At 43.8% G+C, this 19111-nt stretch overlaps 1 pseudogene; it reads right to left on the reverse strand.

Annotated features, from left to right (window-relative positions):
- Nucleotides 1-9964: 9964 nt before the first annotated feature.
- On the reverse strand, nt 9965-11051 carry LOC145395601 (uncharacterized; annotated as a pseudogene).
- Nucleotides 11052-19111: the final 8060 nt, after the last annotated feature.

The raw sequence follows: 19111 nt of genomic DNA on the forward strand, positions 1-19111 counted from the left end.
ACTGCTTAGTCAAATGAGATGGTGTTTTTGAAATATGGTGGGTTTCAATTCTCTTTACAATTTATTTAGCAGTGTACTCATGACGCCCGGACTTTTGATTGAATTGGGGAAAATTTGGGATTTATTCCTTACTCAATTTAGATACTGATTCTATCACTATTTCACTTTGAATCTGACAGCAGCTCATGCCATCTAGTGACGGCCAAGATAAACGGGACTTTAAATCCTCACAAATGACATTATTTAGGCCTTTTGGACTGCTAATCTTACATATTTGGGTTCTAGCAGCTTCATTAGTAAGCATTTCACAACTAGGATACGGAAAGAATTGTATACCCATCAATGCTCTGTTTCAGGTTTAAACTCGGCACCCGGCAACGACGCACAAACAAAGGGAAGAGCTGCGCGCATGTTATTCGTTACTCCACGAGACGGGGAATTCCCATAGCTCAACATCCACAATTACATCACCCACTGCATAGATACAGAGATACATGCATATAAAAATAGAGTTAGCCCTACAGTAATTATTAATATATGAATTACTACTTAGGATAGGCAATTATAAACTAATATTCAGGTTACACCCTATTTAACTTAAAATTACAGTACTACTAAACACATACATGAATATCAAATGTGTGGCACTACATAGTCACTGATAACCACCACAATCCTGCACTATACTGTACACTGCCTTTACACTACTGTACACTGGTTGATCAGTATTTACAGCAAAAGCGTGGGTAAATTCACTGTATATTAACTGTTACATTACAGTAATTGCCATGTTATTACATAATAAAGTATAGCAATGCAAATAGTACAGAACAGCTGCATAGACATTAAATGTTTTTAATACACACACACAGTGTGTGTGTGTGTTGGGGGAACCCAAACCTGGTGAGTGTTTCCTGCACATCCATTCTTTTTACCAAACAAAGATTATTAAAAGAACATAATGTTCGGGCAACTCAAGGTGGTCGTTAAAACTGAAATTCATGGAAAGGGTTCGGTATATTGAGGGGTTACTGTATCTAGAGTTTCACATTATTATATCACTCATGGTTAATAATGTCTTGGCTCAGTAGATCATATGACACGATGCATGAGGGGTGGCCTGCCACAAGTACCAACAGTAGTTAAAGGGGCACTACAGACCAAAGCACTCAATTTTATTTTGTTTTCCTGCAACCCACTTTTTAAAATTTTCCATTACACTCTCAAACCAGCCTAAGAGATAAAACATGTCTTCTCCCTCACTTGTTAGTGAATGGCACCATGCCTGGTTAAAGAAGAAGAAAGAACAATAAGAACCTAGTGCCAAAATCCAGTGCAAAGCCAGATCATTGGTGACAAGGCGTGTACGCTGGGTGGGCCGGGAGCGCAGACATGGCATCGTGAAAGCAACGGGTCAATGGGAGAAGTGCCATCATATCACAGATGGGGCTACTGAAGTAAGGAGACGGAATTACGTGTTGAAAAGACCAACGGAGGTAATGGGAAAGGACATGATATTATGGAAGGAAAAATACGGTGATTCTCGGAGAAAGTCTGCAAGAAGGGGGGAAGTTGGAGGAGAGACAAAAAGGAAATGAAATACGTCACTGTAGAGTGTAAAGAGGACAATCAAGGGCTATATGCCATTACCAGAAAGAATGGTATTGCAACGAGTACAAAGGGGAGGGCGACCACCAGACATCAAATGCGAGTGGGTAAGTCTAGTATGACCAATTCTAGGACGAACTAAAGCAGTCTCCCACCTCCTATTGGTGGCAAGGGGATCAACCAGGGGGAAATAAAAAGGGTTTAACAGCACGTAGTTTATTATTAGTGACAGAGTCCCAACAAGACTGCCACCGGTGTTGAAGGAGGGAAGATAGGGCAGGAAGAAAGGAGTCAGAGACTGGAATGAGGGAAGGAAGGAGAGACATCCCTGGTAACAGCCATGCAAGCCAACTGATCAGCACACGTTCATTGCCCGTGATGTTCCCACATGTCCTGGGACCCAACATAGAACTATGGACTGTTTTACGACGAGAGGAGATATTTGCAACAACCATTCCAAGATACTAGAAGGACTACCAGGGTAAGAAGTAGAAGGTGACTGAAGAAGGGACATGAAGCACTATAAGAATCAAGAGAGATATCACAAATGAGGGTGAGGAGGCACGACAAATATACCGCAATGCAAACAAAGAGGAGCATATAACTCCACTGTTTAGAACACTTGCATAAGTAGGAAGGCTAAAATGATAAAAGGTGTTAAAAAAGAGAATCACAAATCCAAAGCCTGCAGGGGTTTTTGAACCATTAGTGTACATAGGTACTGCAGAGGAAAGGTGGGAGAGAGAGTCTGAAAACTGGGAACGGAGACTGAATGAAGAAGAATTGGACCTGGAATAAGAAAGGAAAATGGAAGGTCAAACATGGGGTCGTGGAAGTAGCCACGGAGGGAAAAGACGTGTGGAAAGAGAAAACATTACTAACAGTAAGGAAGGAGTGTGAGAAGATAGTACAAGTTCGAACTGCAAAAGGTGGCTTGGTCCTAGGAGTGGAAAACATGTCGAAGTCAGGACTAGGAGGAAGTTGAGAAGGGGTATGAGGAAAACAGTGCAACTTAGCATAGGCACAAAGAGAAAGTAGAGCATGACAGTAAAAGAGTGATGGAACTCTTGATTCAGCATACAGACTCTCAACTGGGGAGGGCTTAAAAGCTCCAAGAGCCAGAAGCAAACCGTGATGAGCACAGAATCAAGGTGTTGGAGGACGGTGTCTGAAGCAGAAGAATAAACTTGGCAAGCATAGTCAAGTTTGGAGAGAATGAGAACAACATAGAGACGAAGGAGAGTAGTCCGATCAGCACCCATGACACGTGAGACAACGTTTATAAGAGACGGAGGCGTTGCAAGGCTGAGATTTTCAAGGAGACAATATGATCCTTCCAAGTAAGACGGGAGTCAGAAAGAAGATCACGAAAGGAAGTGGAGGTTTTGTATGGAAGAGGAGAGCCATAGAGAAAAAGAGGTAGTTGAGAAATACGTTGAGAATGAGTAAAAGTAATAGCATGAGACTTAACAGGAGAGAACTAAAAGGCATGAGAAGTAGCCCATTCTGAGGCAGCAGAAACCGCACATTGCATAAGATCACCAAGGGCAGAGATATCACAATCTGAAGCACATATTGCAAAAATCATCAACATATAAAGAGAGCGAACACCAACTGGTAAACAAGAAAAGAGCTCATTAATTGCCAATAAAAAGAAAAAGTAGTGCTAAGAACACTGCCTTGGGGAACACCTTGATATTGTGGGAATGGATCTGAATAAGTATGCTGAACACAAACTCTAAAAAAACGAGCTGATAGAAAATTCTTTAAGAAATCACCAAGGTTACCATCAATACCACAAGAATGAACTGTGTGTAAAATATGGTAGCACCAGGCTGTGTCATAAGCCTTCTCAAGTTCAAAGAACACTGCAACAACAGATTGCCGAGTGGCAAAGGCCGAATGGATATAAGTCTCTAGATTTAGGAGGGAAGTTAAGGTACCGCAAGCTTTTTGAAAACCAAACTGTGAAGAGGACAAAAGCTGCTTGGATTCCAGGAGCCACATAAGACGATGATTTATCATACGCTCAAACACTTTGCAAAGACAGCTAGTAAGAGCAATGGGGCGATAATCTTGAGGGGCATGGCCTTGCTTTCCCAGTTTAAGAAATGGGAAAATGACAGCATTACGAAACGAGGGAGGAAAAACAACTTTGTCCAGATATGATTATAAATAGCTAATAATAAGGCCATGGCCTGGGGGGAAAGGTGACGGAGCACATTATGGTGTATGCCATCAGGACCCTCCTAAGTGTTCTTACAACGACAGAAGGGCCAGAGGACAATCCATGGAGCGTGAATTGAGCGTTATATGACTGACTAGACGACAGCTTGAAGACAACAGGCGTACATTCAGTAGCAGCTTCAATGGCACGGAATTCAGGTGAGAGATGAGAGCCACTTCTAACATTACTAAAATGAAGACCTAAGCCATTAGCAACTAGATGAACATCTGCAACTGACTCCCCATCCAAGTGGAGGACAGGGGAAGGCATGGGAAGATGTTTAACAGCTATTTTGCATATACATTTCCAAACGGAAGCAATGGGTGTATTGGCAGTAATGGTGGAAACGTATAATCTCCACCTACGGCGTTTAGCCCATTTAACAATCTTACAAAGAAGAGCGTGGACTTTTTTAAACAGTAGAAATGCACTCTGTTCATCCGAGGTGTTGCGTTTGCGTAGGTAACTCTTCCAACGTGCACGTATAACATGGAAAGGCACAGTACAATTCGAATCCCACCAAGGCACACACTTCAAAGTAAAAGGACAGGACGACCTAGGAATCGCAGTCAAAGCTGCACTCAGAACTCACACAGTAAAATAAGTGAGCATATCTAAAACAGTAGAGAAGGAAGAAGGGGTTATAGCAGGAACAGTTAAAGAAGTAAATGACGGCCAGTCAGCTTTCGGAAAACTCCATTGGAGGGGGTCTAATTACCGGACAATATGTAGTAAGAGTAAGTTTGATAGGAAAGTGATCACTATATACAACGTCTGAAAGAACAGACCAATGGAAATCTAAAGAGAAGGGGAGCACAAGGAGAGATCCAGACAGGAGAAAGTACGAGTTTTAGCATCAAAATGCATCAAAGTTCCTGTATTCAACAAGGATATATCAGTATTAAAAATAAAAGACTCAAGGTGGAGGCCACGCGAATTAGTAATGGCATCGCCCCATAATGCATGACGACTGTTAAAATCTCCCAATAAAATTGGGATGGGTAACTGGGATAATAAAAGAGATAAGGCAAAGAAATCAATAGGCTGGGAGGGGAGAAATAATAGAAACCACTGTAATCCAAAGTCTGAGAAAAACACAAATAAAATGACATGGAACAATGGCGTTAATGGACAGACATTCAAGAGGAACTGTATGGTGGACTAGGATAGCTGAAACAGAAAGAGAAGCAGGAGAGAACAAGAAACAATAGCCGGGTATGGGTACCAAAGGGGAAGACAATCGGGGTTCTTGTAAACAGACTAAGGATGGACACTGAACTGAAAGATAGAGAAGGTCATTGTGATGGGCCGTAAAACTGCGTATGCTCCATTGTAAAATAGACATACTAAAACCTTAAAACACCAAATAAAAGTAAAACCTAACAGAAAAATTGAGTCTAGGAAAGATAAAAGGAAATTAATATTAAAGATAAAATATAATACACAGGAAGTAAAATATAAATACAAAGGAAGTAAAATATATTACTATCTATCTATCTATCTATTGCCAGACACCTTAATCCCTAAGGGGTGGCTACAAACAAATCGCCTCCATGTTGCCCTGTCCCCCACCATTCCACTGCCCTGCTCCCAATTCACACCCACCTCTCTCATCTATCTCTCCACTCCATCCCTCCATCTCATCCTTGGCCTTCCCCTCCCTCTCTCACCCTCCACTTCACTTACATACACTCTCCTCATTAGTCTCTCACTCTCCATCCTCTCCACATGGCCAAACCACCTCAGTGTGTTTCTCCTAATACGTCCTATCACATCCACATCCACACCACAACGCTCCTTCACTTCCTCATTTGTCAGTCTATCTCTCTATGTAACTCCACATGCTTCTCTCAAATAACTCATTTCCACTGCTCTCAATCTTGACTTGTGCCCCTCCAACAAGGTCCAAGCTTCACTTCCATACGTTAGAGTTGGTATCACAATACTGTCATGTAATAACTTTTTCACTTCCATGCTCACTTCCCTGTTTCTTATCACCGCTTTCATGGAACCAGCAACCTTTCTTCCCTGCTGTACCCTTTCAAGCACCTCACTCTCCAAACTTCCATCCTTAAGTAAAATATAATACAGAATAGTAACGTATATTACCGAGTCATTACGATAGTACGAAGAGGGGCAGAAGGTGGAAGTGGTGGACAAGCAGGACGGCCACCATTGCCAGGAGGCATGGGGAGAGATAGAGGGGAAGGAGTATTGGAAGAAGTGGAAAAGGAGGGGGGCATAGAGGAGGAGGGGACAGAAGGTGAAGGAGGGAGAGCAGTAGGAGGGAGATCAGGCGGTACAGGATGAACTTCAACAGAGAGGGTACGACATTGTCTACTGAATATGGTGTAGAAGTTAAAATGTAATCCATAATCTTGGGGATGGTTTCACTGTCATCACCAGAGGGTTTTGCTTCGACGCAGTAGAGTGTATCGAACGAGAGGGGCGGGTATTCGTCGCGCGAACTTTACGAGCCGGAGAAGTAGGAGGATGGGCAAGAGAGATTTACAGTCCAATGCGATGGGTAGTCTGCGCTCACCACTAGAGGAGGATGGGGGTTGGACAGGACGTTGGGCCAGAGGCACCAAACGGCCAGTATGAGAAACAGAACTGGAGGAGTGAGAGGAGAGATGAGGTTGGGAATGGGGGAATGGACAAGGAGAGGGAACAGGTAAGGAAGGGGATGGAGAGAAGGTAGGGGTAAACGAATCTAAAACAGAGAAAGAAATAGAGACAGGATCAAGAGGAGTCTGTCAGGGGAGGACTCAGGTAGAGGGGGGGTTAGGTAGAGAGGAGGGAGAGGTGGAAATAGGAGTACTAGGAGGAAGAGAAGAGGAGCCAACAGTCACAGGAGTAGGGACAGAGCGAGAGATGGGACGACGAGAGGTGGGAGGAGAGGAAGAAGGGGCGGCAGATACAGAGATAGGTGCAGAAGGGGAAGAAGAACCAGTTCTGGTACTAGAAGTTACTACGGGAGGAGAACGAGCTACATGTGCATAGGTAACGTTAGGATGGTGATCGAGGCCGCGAACTCTGCAACGAGCCTCACGAAGGGAGAGGCCAGTTTTCCTGCTGATGCGGACACTTCTACTTCGAAGAGGTAGACGGGACATTGTTGGTAGGTGGCAGAATAGCTACTCTGACAGTTAGGGCAGCATCGGATGGTGGAAATGCATTCTGAGGTGGTATGACTGGCCAGTGTACAGCTGGCGCAGATTGCAAATGATTGGCCGTATTTGGCTGGATGGCAAAAGCGCCAACGAGATGTGCACTGGCGAGGAGATGGAATATACTCACAAACTTGGAGAACAGTGCCTCTAATGATGACTGTGGGGGGCAGATCGCTAAAAGCAAAAACTATTTTTACGATATTAGCAGGCTCTTGGCGTCGTCCACGAGGAGGAATTGTATAACAATGGACTGAACGTATTGGATGAAGCTGTTCTGAAAGGATTAGCTCAATGTCATTAGAGCAATCTGTGAAAGCCCTCTGGCCGAAGGACATCAAAGATGGTAAACGGACGGTGCCAGCGGCAGAATTGAGCTGGATGCCTAAGGACACGAAGATGGGTTGCCCCGCATTGCTGACCAGGGATGTCACTTTCTCGGCTTGGGCAGCACTGTGAACGACAAGGAGGCGGGAACCATTCGGACTGGCCGAGAAGGTGACATCCCTGCGTACTTGTCAAAGTAGAGAGAGGTGGAGTGAGAGGTCATTGGTCATCATGGACACTGAAAAATTTTGACCATGTCTGTGAACCAAAAATTGAGAAGGTGAGGGACGAGGCAGGTACATAGGAAGAAGGATGAGGTCGGGAGAGGGAGATAGAGACCATAGAAGGATTAGAGACAGGAGGTGGAGGAAGGTAAGGATGAAGTGTGACAATAGTAGAAGGGCTGACTGAAGTAGACAGAGGAGAAGCTGGAGGAGTGGAAGACACAGTAGGCGGGGAGGATGGGGTGTTTAATGTAACCAAATCGTGTAGGGGAAGGGGAAGAAGTTAAGGCCACAGTCAAAGGGGAGTCCTGGGTCATCAACATAATCGGGTGAGAAGAAGTAATTGTATCCATATAATGTGAATTGGTAGACTTCACCACCCCACCCCCCACCCACCATGGAGCCCAACAAGGGAGGCTGATGTTGTGTCCAACTCACCCAACAGCCCCAGGGATAGCGGGAGTGGTATACGCGGACACGGTTTGGTGTGGAGAGGCAGCTATGGGCCAATGCAGTGCCCACCAAACAGGGCCTGCTTGACCCTAGCCAAGGTTGACTGAGTCAACACATGGCCAGCTGATTTGCCCGACAGGTCTACACTGGGCTGCCCGTCTTATGCCAACCCACCTACTAAAAGAGCGTGTTGCCCACAGCAGGGAACTGCACCCTGCCCCATGGTGGACTCAGCTCTCAGATAGTGGAGCGCAAGCAATAAATAGGTCGCCACGCACGGCAAACACGTGGGGAGGAAGCAGTCTCGCCCGAAATGACAAAGGGGCAGAGACTAGTATCAACACTAAAGGCCTCCACTATTTGGTGATGATAGGGGAAAAGGAAGGAAGAAGCAACAGGAAAAAGAGCACTGCAAAACAAGTTGAGGCAGTGACAGGGACCCAAGGAGAGGGGAGAGGGCAGAGTAGAGACCCCACCGTAGCTCCGCCACTCGTCAAGACCCAATCGACGTCTCTGAAGCCCCCCCACAACAACAGCGAGCAAGGAAACGGGGGGGATGCCTGGTTAAAGCCTGATTTCTTCTTCAAGCTTAGTCACATTTATCTATCTATCTATTGCCAGACACCTTAATACCATACAGGGTGGCCACAAATTGCCTCCATGTTGCCCTGTCCCCCGCCATTTCACTGCCCTGCTCCCAGCTCACACCTCCTTCCCTCAAATACTTCTCCACTCCATCCCTCCACCTCATCCTCGGCCTCCCCCTCCCTCTCTCCCCCTCCACCTCACTCACATACACTCTCCTCGTCAGTCTCTCACTCTCCATCCTCTCCACATGGCCACATTTATCATAACTATACAGTAAACCCTCAAAGATCCGGACTAATTGGGGCTATAACCTGCCCGGATCTCAAAAAATCCGGATCTTCCAGAAATGATATAAATAAGGATCTTATGCTTCACTTGGGAACTGGGACCTGCACTTCCACTTCCACTTGCACCTGCCTTGGCAGCAAAACCACGAAGCTTGGCTTTGTTTCTCTTTATAGCGCTGATTGTTTGTTTGGCAAAACCATAGTCCTCACTTAACCGAGACATTAGTACACCTTTTTCTTATTTTTCTAGTAATTCAAGTTTTTCACCTATGGTTAGCACCGTATGTTTGCTCTTTGGAGCCATGGTGGAAGACTAAAGAAAGAAAACTGTGTTTTCACTCGGTCAATGTGTTCCCACGACTCACACTCGGTCAACTGCCTCGGCTCATTGTCCCCTCAAGGCCGCGTTCCCCCCCCCCCATTCACATGTGCGCGCCTCACAAAAGGATACCGGAGGACCAATAAAATTTAAATTAAATTTAATACAGTATAAAATTAATAGGATAGTATAATAATGTGTACAAATATTTTTTTCGTAAATTTTAATTAATAAATTGTGTATCTTGTAGCCTATGTTTTAAATTGAAAATCTGCCAAGAAATGGTCCGGATCTTCGCAAAATCCAGATCTTTGAAGTCCGGATCTTTGAGGGTTTACTATATAATTGTTTTCACACCCGAAGGAACTGTCAGGTGCCAAGTGAATAAAAACTTTTTTTTTTTTTTTTTTTTTCTGCACAGTTTTCCAGTCATGATATTTGAAATTTTTTCACTCCTGAACTGATACTGGAGAGAACCTATAATAAAACCATTTACCCCATTCATCACACTTGAATTTCTTCATTCCTTAATGAATTAAACAGTGTTGGATGACATCAACTGAGTCATCTGTTTACCACATTAAGCACACTAGAAACTCCTCCCTGCACAGTGATTTAATAGCTGTGTGGTGAAAAGAATGTGGATGAAGAGTTTGGGAGGAATCTGAGTGTGAAATGGAGGGAAAGAAATTGTTTTGGAAGGAGGTAAAGAAAGTAAGGCAGTGCTATTCTTTGACTCTGTCAAAGAACAACAACAATCATCACACTTGAAAATTCTTCACTCGTGAATGAATTAATATGTGACAGGTGAGATTAGCCTTCTGTGAAAATAGTTTACCACATTCATCACACTTGAAATTCTTCACTCCTGAATGAATTAATAGGTGTTTGGTGAGACTATTCTTATATGCAAATAGTTTACCACATTCATCACACTTGAACTTCACTCCTGAATGAATTAATATGTGACGGGTGAGCTCAAACTTCCGTGCAAATAGTTTACCACATTCATCACACTTGAAATTCTTCACTTCTGAATGAATTAATAGGTGTCTGGTGAGATTTTCCTTCTGTGTAAATCGTTTACCACATTCATCACACTTGAAATTCTTCGCTCCTGAATGAACTAATAGGTGCTGATTGAGATTACTCTTGTGTGCAAATAGTTTACCACATTCATCACACATGAACTTCTTCACTCCTGAATGAATTAATAGGTGCTGAGTGAGACTACTCTTGTCTGCAAATCGTTTACCACATTCATCACACTTAAAATTCTTCACTCCTGAATGAATTACTAGGTGCAGTGAGAATATTCTTATGTGCAAATAGTTTACCACATTCATCACACTTGAACTTCTTCACTCCTGAATGAATTAATAGGTGCTGAGTAAGACTACCCTTCCGTGCAAATCGATTACCACATTCATCACACTTGAACTTCTTCACTCCTGAATGAATTAATAGGTGCTTATTGAGACTACTCTTGTCTGCAAATCGTTTACCACATTCATCACACTTAAAATTCTTCACTCCTGAATGAATTAATAGGTGCTGAGTGAGATTATTCTTATGTCCAAATAGTTTACCACATTCATCACACTTGAAATTCTTCACTCCTGAATGAATTAATAGGTGCTGAGTAAGACCACACTTCCGTGCAAATCGATTACCACATTCATCACACTCAAAATTCTTCACTCCTGAATGAACAACTGCATGTTTGTTAAGACTTTTCTTTAAAGGAAATGTTTTATCACACTCCAAACATCTGAACTGCTTAACTTCAGCTGAGGACACTGCATCCACGACAGTCTCATTGTCACTGAGGAACATTTTGTCACTCATCTCACAATCTAACTTTACATCTGTTTCTTTGTTTACAACTTCCATTACTTTGTCATCCACCTCACACTCTGACTTTACATCTAGTTCTTCCTTTACCACCTCCATTATTTTGTCATGCACCTCACACTCTAACTTTACATCTGTTTCTTCCTTTACCACCTCCGTTATTCTGTTACGCACTTCACACTGTAACTTTACATCTGTTTCTTCCTTTACCACCTCCATTATTCTGTTACGCACTTCACACTGTAACTTTAGACCTGGTTCTTCCTTTACTACCTCCATTATTCTGTTACGCACTTCACACTGTAACTTTAGACCTGGTTCTTCCTTTACCACCTCCATTATTCTGTTACGCACTTCACACTGTAACTTTAGACCTGGTTCTTCCTTTACCACCTCCGTTATTCTGTTACGCACTTCACACTGTAACTTTAGACCTGGTTCTTCCTTTACCACTTCCATTATTCTGTCATCCACCTCATACTCAAATTTACATCTGGTTCATCTTTTGCCACCTACACTATTTTGTCACCCACCTCAGACTCTATATATCTTTACATCTGGTTCTTCCTTTATCATCCTGTCATAAGATTCCCCCAAACTCTCTTAATTCCTGCCATAAACTAGTCTCCATTGAACAATACTGCTGATACAAAGGTCATTATTACTGAACAATAACTGCTTCTGCACTTGCAAGTAGTATGTAACCATATTTTCAAATAAATAGTTCACTGCTGAATTATAAGCTATTAATGCAGTCTAAAATACCACTGGGTTCCTTATTTTACCAGTTCTTATCCAGTGTCTATGCAGCGGTTGTACAGCAGTAAATGCAAAGGATATCACAACAGCTAAATGATCCTGGATCAACTCCTACCACTCATCCAGTGATTCATATTCTTACAATGAAAGACATTATGAACAGAGAGTATATGCTACATATATTTGGAAGAGGTACCTCATGTAGGATGTACAGTACTGTACTGAGACAACACGTGCCTATATATCCGTCAACTCGTTACCGTGTATATATTACTCAGGTGGCTCTCTGATGACCACACTTCTTAGATCTGCTTTGCAGAGTCAGTTTCAGCTGTGGACCTGCAACAAGAGCTGCCATTAGACAAGAATCTATATGAATTTAAAAACACTGCCCAGTGAGCCCTCATTTTGCATGCATCTAGTCCAAAAAAATTAATTTGCTTTCAGCAGGTATGCTTAGTAGAGAAATTTGAAGAAAGAGCGAGGTCATTAATGTAATGGACTGGTTATATGAGTGGGAAAGTGAGGCTGGTATAGCAGAGTAAGTGGCAGCAGAAGTGTTAGGCATGGCAGGTAATTTAGAAACAAGGGTGGTCCAGGATGAGACCAAGCTATGATGATAGTGATGACTTTCAGGTAGTTAAGGGATGATGCAAAATTAAGAAACAATGACAGGAGAGTGTCTATCTATCGATCTAGAAAAGGGAAAATGTTCCCCCGAGCTAGACCTCACTAGATCATATAGCCTTGCTGGGTAAAAAGAGGGTGCTACCCCTCCCGGCATGGCAGCTACCGGGCGTGGTTCGAACAAACGACCCCTGGTCCCAAGTTCAACACTCTACCACTGAGCCACCCTACCCCCTATATCTATCTAGAGCCATACCATAAACCCATAAGGGGTGGCCGTTTGTCTCCGAGTTAGTGGTTTTACTAGTCCAGCGGATAAGGCAAACAATCGTTCACTTTCTCAGGAAAACACCAAATTTTGCACAGTTGTAGAAGGGACCCAGACAATCATTTTCTGAGATGGACCTCCAGAATCTTGGGCCCCTGATGGTCACCATCTTGGATTTCAAAATGGCTGCCTTTCAACCCATATTTTCTTCAATTACTCCAATAATATGACAGACAGAAACATCATTCCAATGGCTAACCCCAGGTTTTTAGGGTCTGGAACTTGAATGGAATGATTTTTCTGACCCGGTAAAGGTCGGCCATCTTGGATTTCAAGATGGTCGCCTTAGAACCCCATTTTCTTCAATAACTCTAATACTATGATAAATAGAAACAATTCCAATGACTAACCCTTTGTTTTCAGGGTCTGGCAATCCAATGGAATCACTGTCCGATGTGGAAGGTCGGCCATCTTGGAATTCAAGGTGGCTACCTGTTGAAGCCCATTTCCGTTATAACTCTGATACAATGGCAAACATCTATTGCATGTCTTTTTGATGAAATTCAGATATTAAAACAATGTCCATCGCAGTCACATAATGACGTACACAGCAAGTTAGCCTTGTAGTACTTGCAGTTCCCTTTGCAAGCAGTTTTACAGTGGCAACTGATTAATTCTGAGCAGGTGTTCTGGACAACAGGCAACTTTGTCCATACAGGGTGCCAAGTACTGTTGAGTTTCTACCAACCCCAGACAGATGGTGATGGGAGCTCTGGTTGGGAAACTAAAGCTTGGCCCCAAACATGTCCAGCCTGGTACTATGCTCTTACGGTATGTTCCTCAAGAGCATCAGCTGTGGGAGGAATGTGTTCAATTGTCCTTGCCCTCTTCGGGAATAAGAACCTGTGCACGTCATTCACAGACTTCAAGTCCATTGTCCTGTCATACACCACTGCCATGAACCATTCTAGTTTGTGGAATTCACTGTAGACAGATGCAGGTTTGGTGGACAGAGCATGAAAACTGGCTGTGATGTCAGGAAAGACCTCCCATGCCTTCCAGACTGTCATCTTACCTTTGTTGGCAAAGAATGACACTGTATCACAACCCGTGACGACAAGAAAAAAGGCCAATGCCTCTGCTTTCCTGCGCCCAAGAGCTGATAAAGCCGGTACGCTGCAACCGCTACCTCTTTCCGCTTCCAATCCACCCAGCCATCCCACTCAACTCTCCTGCCCAAAGACCTCTTTCTGCTTCCAATCCACCCAGCGATCCCACTCAACTCTCCTGGGCAAAGACCCCAACACCTGCAGATCCAACTAGAGTACTTTAGCACCATAAATCACTGTACACATACATGAACATATGTTTGTAACCTTTTTGTAGATATTATATACTATGTAAATATAGTATGTAAGTAGTTGTAAGTAGGATCCAAGTAGGGCATCAATGCTTGCTCAGTGTTATGTCTACGAGGTATGAGTCACGACTTCCATAGTCGCACCGCCTCTCTCTCTCTCTAGCCGGTGGTAACCGGCGATCAGTAGCTGTCCAAACGGGTCTGGGGTTGGACGTGCAATTGTCCACCATCGCTGTATATTGATTCAAGATGGTGTTTAATATACTGTCAGAAAACTACTACAAGACTTTGCCTTTACCTGCAAGTGACGTAAAGGGGGCCATCGACAGCTTTAACATTTGGTGGAAAGCGAGTGGGATAATAGTGAATTACGTCTTCTGTGGGCCAGTTCTTCCCATGCTACTGTCTGCTGTTCTTCCCACGACGACACACAGCCTATCTCCGCCCTAGCCTCCAGCCCTGTTTGCAGTCTTGGTGTGGAATCGTTCTGGCAGTTTTAATGTAATTTTGGGAATTTCCTCCACATCAACGCCCCACCTATCACCACGCCACCACAACCAGTGAACCACGCAAAGCTCCTGCTCCCATCAACCTACAACCTGCCTTTGCCTGCCTGCCTGTGTTCCTGTCCAGCCTGCTGTAACGGTTAGTTTCAGCCCCCACAAACTCCACCCCAGACCCCACTCCAGGAAGCAGCCCCCAACCGCCGCCCGACGCCGTTACGTCATCGTTTTCCCCACCCACCACACACACCGACGTCACCCAGGGAGCGTGGCCAGTCACACCGAGCTACGTCACAGTCTCGTGCTCCTATCAGCTTCTCGTTCTGCCCAATGAAGAGCCGCACCCAGTGACGTCACGGACACTTTCACCCAATCACGAGGAGACGAGAGCCTCACTTTTCTCCAGCCTTCGGACAGACCACATCTCACTACAAAGTATTTCCTACCTGCATTTTCATGCAATTCCCCATTCCATCACATTGATTAATCCCTTTCTACAGAGAAGCCAAGCTGTCTCTATTGATTGTGATATTTTCACCATTTACTCTCATCCATTCATTGCATTTTTGTCCCTCATTTTTCATTCAGTCAGAATTTTTCGTTCACTCACTCCTACTTCATCCCATTTTCTCCCACTCATACTCAGCTGTAAATAACGCATTCATTTTCACTCATATTCATTGTATATAAATCATTTCTTCACAGATTACAAATATTTCTATTTATTTTTTCTCATTTATTCATCCATTTGTTCATTTAGTTTTATTTGCTTACTTCCTACTCTGTTAATGTCCTTTTTTAAAAAGGTAGATCTCTCACCTATTGAATCTGACGGTAACACAGATAACGCTGTATGTAATGATAATGTAAAACTTCGCAGTGGCAGATCTTATACCAAACCAACCGTAAGTTCCCTACCTGTTTCTACTAAACCTGTTACTCCTACTCTAAATCCAGATATATTAACTCCAGATACTCTATCATCTTCTCCAACTGATTCTCCTGAAACCACTCAGTCTTCTCCACAGTCTTTATCCCTCCCTACAACTAAACATACACACACCACTACCGCTACGACACTTCCTTCCCACACATCGTCTCAGTTCACTACCGTGCCTACTTCCTCATCTTCGCGGTCTCACCCTCTTCTTACGATGGCGACTCAGAACCCTCCACCTCCACAATCCATATATTTAGATGATGTGAATAGACCCAAATTTACAGAAGATAGTACTGTTTCGATTTACGATTTCCTCAGAGAGGTCGAAAACGACCTTCATAATCGCCAGATTGTAAATGAACCCTTGAAAATTTCGTATCTTCTCAGTCGACTTCACCATGGCAGATCATTAATAGGAGCCGCTATTCGTGCAGGGCACTTCGAAGATTGTCAAACGTTTGACACGTTTAGCCAACGGCTCATTCAATACTGTTGCCAACATTCCATTTCTGCGTCCCTTATAGGATTAACTAATCTCCCCAAGTAAATGCAGGAAGACATGAAGGTACATCCCCAACATGCAAAAGTAATTGAGGCAGCCGCTACTATGAGGGCGACGAGTTCAGAGTTGCGCCAATTATTCCGTGGTACTCAATGGGTAACAGAACACAACGGGGAGATCATGATTACATTAAATAATTTTGCAGACTTGTTCGGTTACTTTAGATTTCTCAATTGGCTTTCGGACTCCCAAAAACAAATTGCACTACAAGTTGGCTTTAAACCAGGAGACAAAATAATGGATGTCAGTAAAACAATTGTAGAGAGGTCAGGAACAGACTTCACTCGCCGGGTCGATTCTTACAGTTCACCCTCTCCCTCTGCAGGTGGTACTGCGATAGTACTACACACCAGCATCACTTCATCTGATTCCTCTCGTTCACGGCCAACTACAAGAACCAAACCTAATAATCGGTCTCACTCACAATATCGTTCACCTTCTAGCGGTCGTGACAATGCAACTCTGCGACGAAGCAAACAATTCTCAATTCTGTGCTGGCACTGCGGTAATGTAGGTCATAGAAAGTCTAGCTGTGCATACAAAGAAAGACGTTTTCGCTCACGGGAATGCCCGCGCGCACCTTCGTGGTCCTGACGGCTAACTTGCAAGTACCATAAGAATAGCACAACTCACTCCACGGACGAGTGCCGTTACCTTAACCCCGCGGTGTCACTTTCATGACGCTTGGGCACAATGGATCATACCGCAGGCCGTCACTTTTGTGATTGTGTTATTTTGAATTCACCCGGGCTTACAAGTGGTGGCTTGTATCATCTATCATTACTGCCAATGTCCAACACTAGTCAGCACTCCAAATCTCATCTGTACTCCCATCCATTGTTGACAATTTAGCCATTTTTCCCCGTTCCTGACTCCCCTCCCTACCTGCCCTCCATTACCCTGTCCTCTCACCTCCCCGGCCGCGCTGCGCTAAAGCAAATTTCCCCTGGAATTATCCACTGATTTCATCCATTGAAATAAGCCCTATGCCCTATTCTTATACAAAATAATATATACCAAAAAGAAATAAGGTAAGTGATAGTGCTATACACCTTGATTTGGCTAATTATCACCTGACAACACCTCACGTGCACTCGTTCGCTAATTTCCCATGGAAATTTCCCCTTTGAAATATGCTGTATAATCTATTCTCGTAAAAAAAATTTATATGTTTGAAAGGAAGGGAGAAGCCAAAGTGACATTTACATTCACCTGGAACTACCTACTTTTTTCTGTATTTTTGAGATTTCCTACTAATCATTTTTTAGCATGTACTGCTACTGTCCACCAATAGTCCGCACTCCTAATCTCATCTGTACTCCCATCCATTGTTGACAATTTGGCCATTTTCCCCAGTTCTTGAATCCCCTCCCTACCTTCCCTCCAGTACCCTTTCACCCCTCCCTACCTGCCCTCCATTACCCTGTCCTCTCACCTCCCACGCTGCGCTGCGCTAAGCAAATTTCCCCCAGATTTTTCCACAGATTTCATCCATTGAAATAAGCCCTATGCCCTATACTTATACAAAATAATATATACCAAAAAAAAATAAGGTAAGTGATAGTAGTATACACCAGGAATTGGCTAATTATCACCTAACAACACCTCACATGCATTCATTCGCTACAATACCATGGTAATTTCCCCTTTGAATTATGCCTTGTAATCTATTTCTGTAATAAAAATATATATCAGAAAGGAAGGGAGAAGCCTAAGTGACATTTACATTCACCTGGAACTACCTATTTCTTTATGTATTGCCCCACCCCGTAAAAAGAACTAACTAAAAAAGCAAATAAAGCGCCTCGGACCCGGACGGACCATACGTTGACAACTAAGGAACGGACAAAGGACATTCTGAGGGTAGGAACATGGAATGTGAGAGGAGTGAATGATGAAGTGAAAGAGAGAGAGATTGTCCAGGTGCTTGAGGATGCAAAAGTGGATATATGTGGATTGACTGAAACTAAATGGAAAGGTGAAAGGATGAGAGAATGGGAATACGGTTTAGGTATATGTGCGGGAGTCAGTGAGAATGAGAGGGCAAGAGAGGGAGTATGTCTGATGATAAGCAAGAAGTGGAAGGAGAATATAAGAGAGTATGGAACAGTGGGTGCAAGGATTGTATGGGTGAGGATGAAAGTAGGTATACAAGCATGGGCGATTGTATGTGTGTATGCTCCAACAGAGGATCGAGTGGCAAGAGTGAAAGATGAGTTTTGGGCGAGAGTAGATGCATGTATGGACAAGTTTGAGAGGAGCGAGAGAGTGCTGTTGATTGGAGACATGAATGGCAAAGTTGGGATTGTACGAGTGGATGGAGTGGTTGGTCAGTGGGGTGTGCCAGCTGAAGTAGATGGGAATGGTAGTGCTTTGGTGGACATCTGTGCTGGTAAGGGGTTGGCAATAGCCAACACCTACTTTTGTCATAAGATGATCCACCGGTATACATGGAGAGTAATGAGGAGGATGGATGGTGAACTTGTTGAACGAAAGGCAATGATAGACTACGTGTGTGTGGATGAGCGAATGAGAAGACAAGTGTTGGATGCAAGGGTGTGGAGAGGGTGGGGGAATGGAGTCTCGGACCATCACTTAGTGATGGCCAAGGTAGAGCTGCAAAGAAAGTGGTTGAGGAGACGAAGGGGAAGACAGGAGGAGGCAGCTCCTGTGAGAAGAGTGGAGAAATTGCAAGATAGTGAGAAAATGACAGAGTATAAGAGCATAGTGGAGGAAAGATTGGGAAGGTATGAGCTAGAGCAGATGGAAGGGGTGGAAGACGTATGTAAGATATTCACGGAAGAGATAAGTGCAGCGTGTGAGGCGGTTTGTGGAGTGAGGAGGAGATGCAAGGGTGTGCAAGGGACAGCATGGTGGAATGATGAGGTGAAACGAGCTGTGGAACAAAAGAAGAAGGCATATGGTGAATGGTTGGCGAGTAGAGGTAGGGGAGAAGATGAGAGAGAGAAGAGAGAGGTATATGTGAGCAGGAGAAGGGAGGTTAAGAGACTGGTGAAGGAGAGTAAGAAGAAAGT

Source organism: Coenobita brevimanus, chromosome 32 (assembly GCF_032717465.1).
Source record: "Coenobita brevimanus isolate Jiangsu-jjx chromosome 32, ASM3271746v2, whole genome shotgun sequence".
Lineage (NCBI taxonomy): Eukaryota > Metazoa > Arthropoda > Malacostraca > Decapoda > Coenobitidae > Coenobita > Coenobita brevimanus.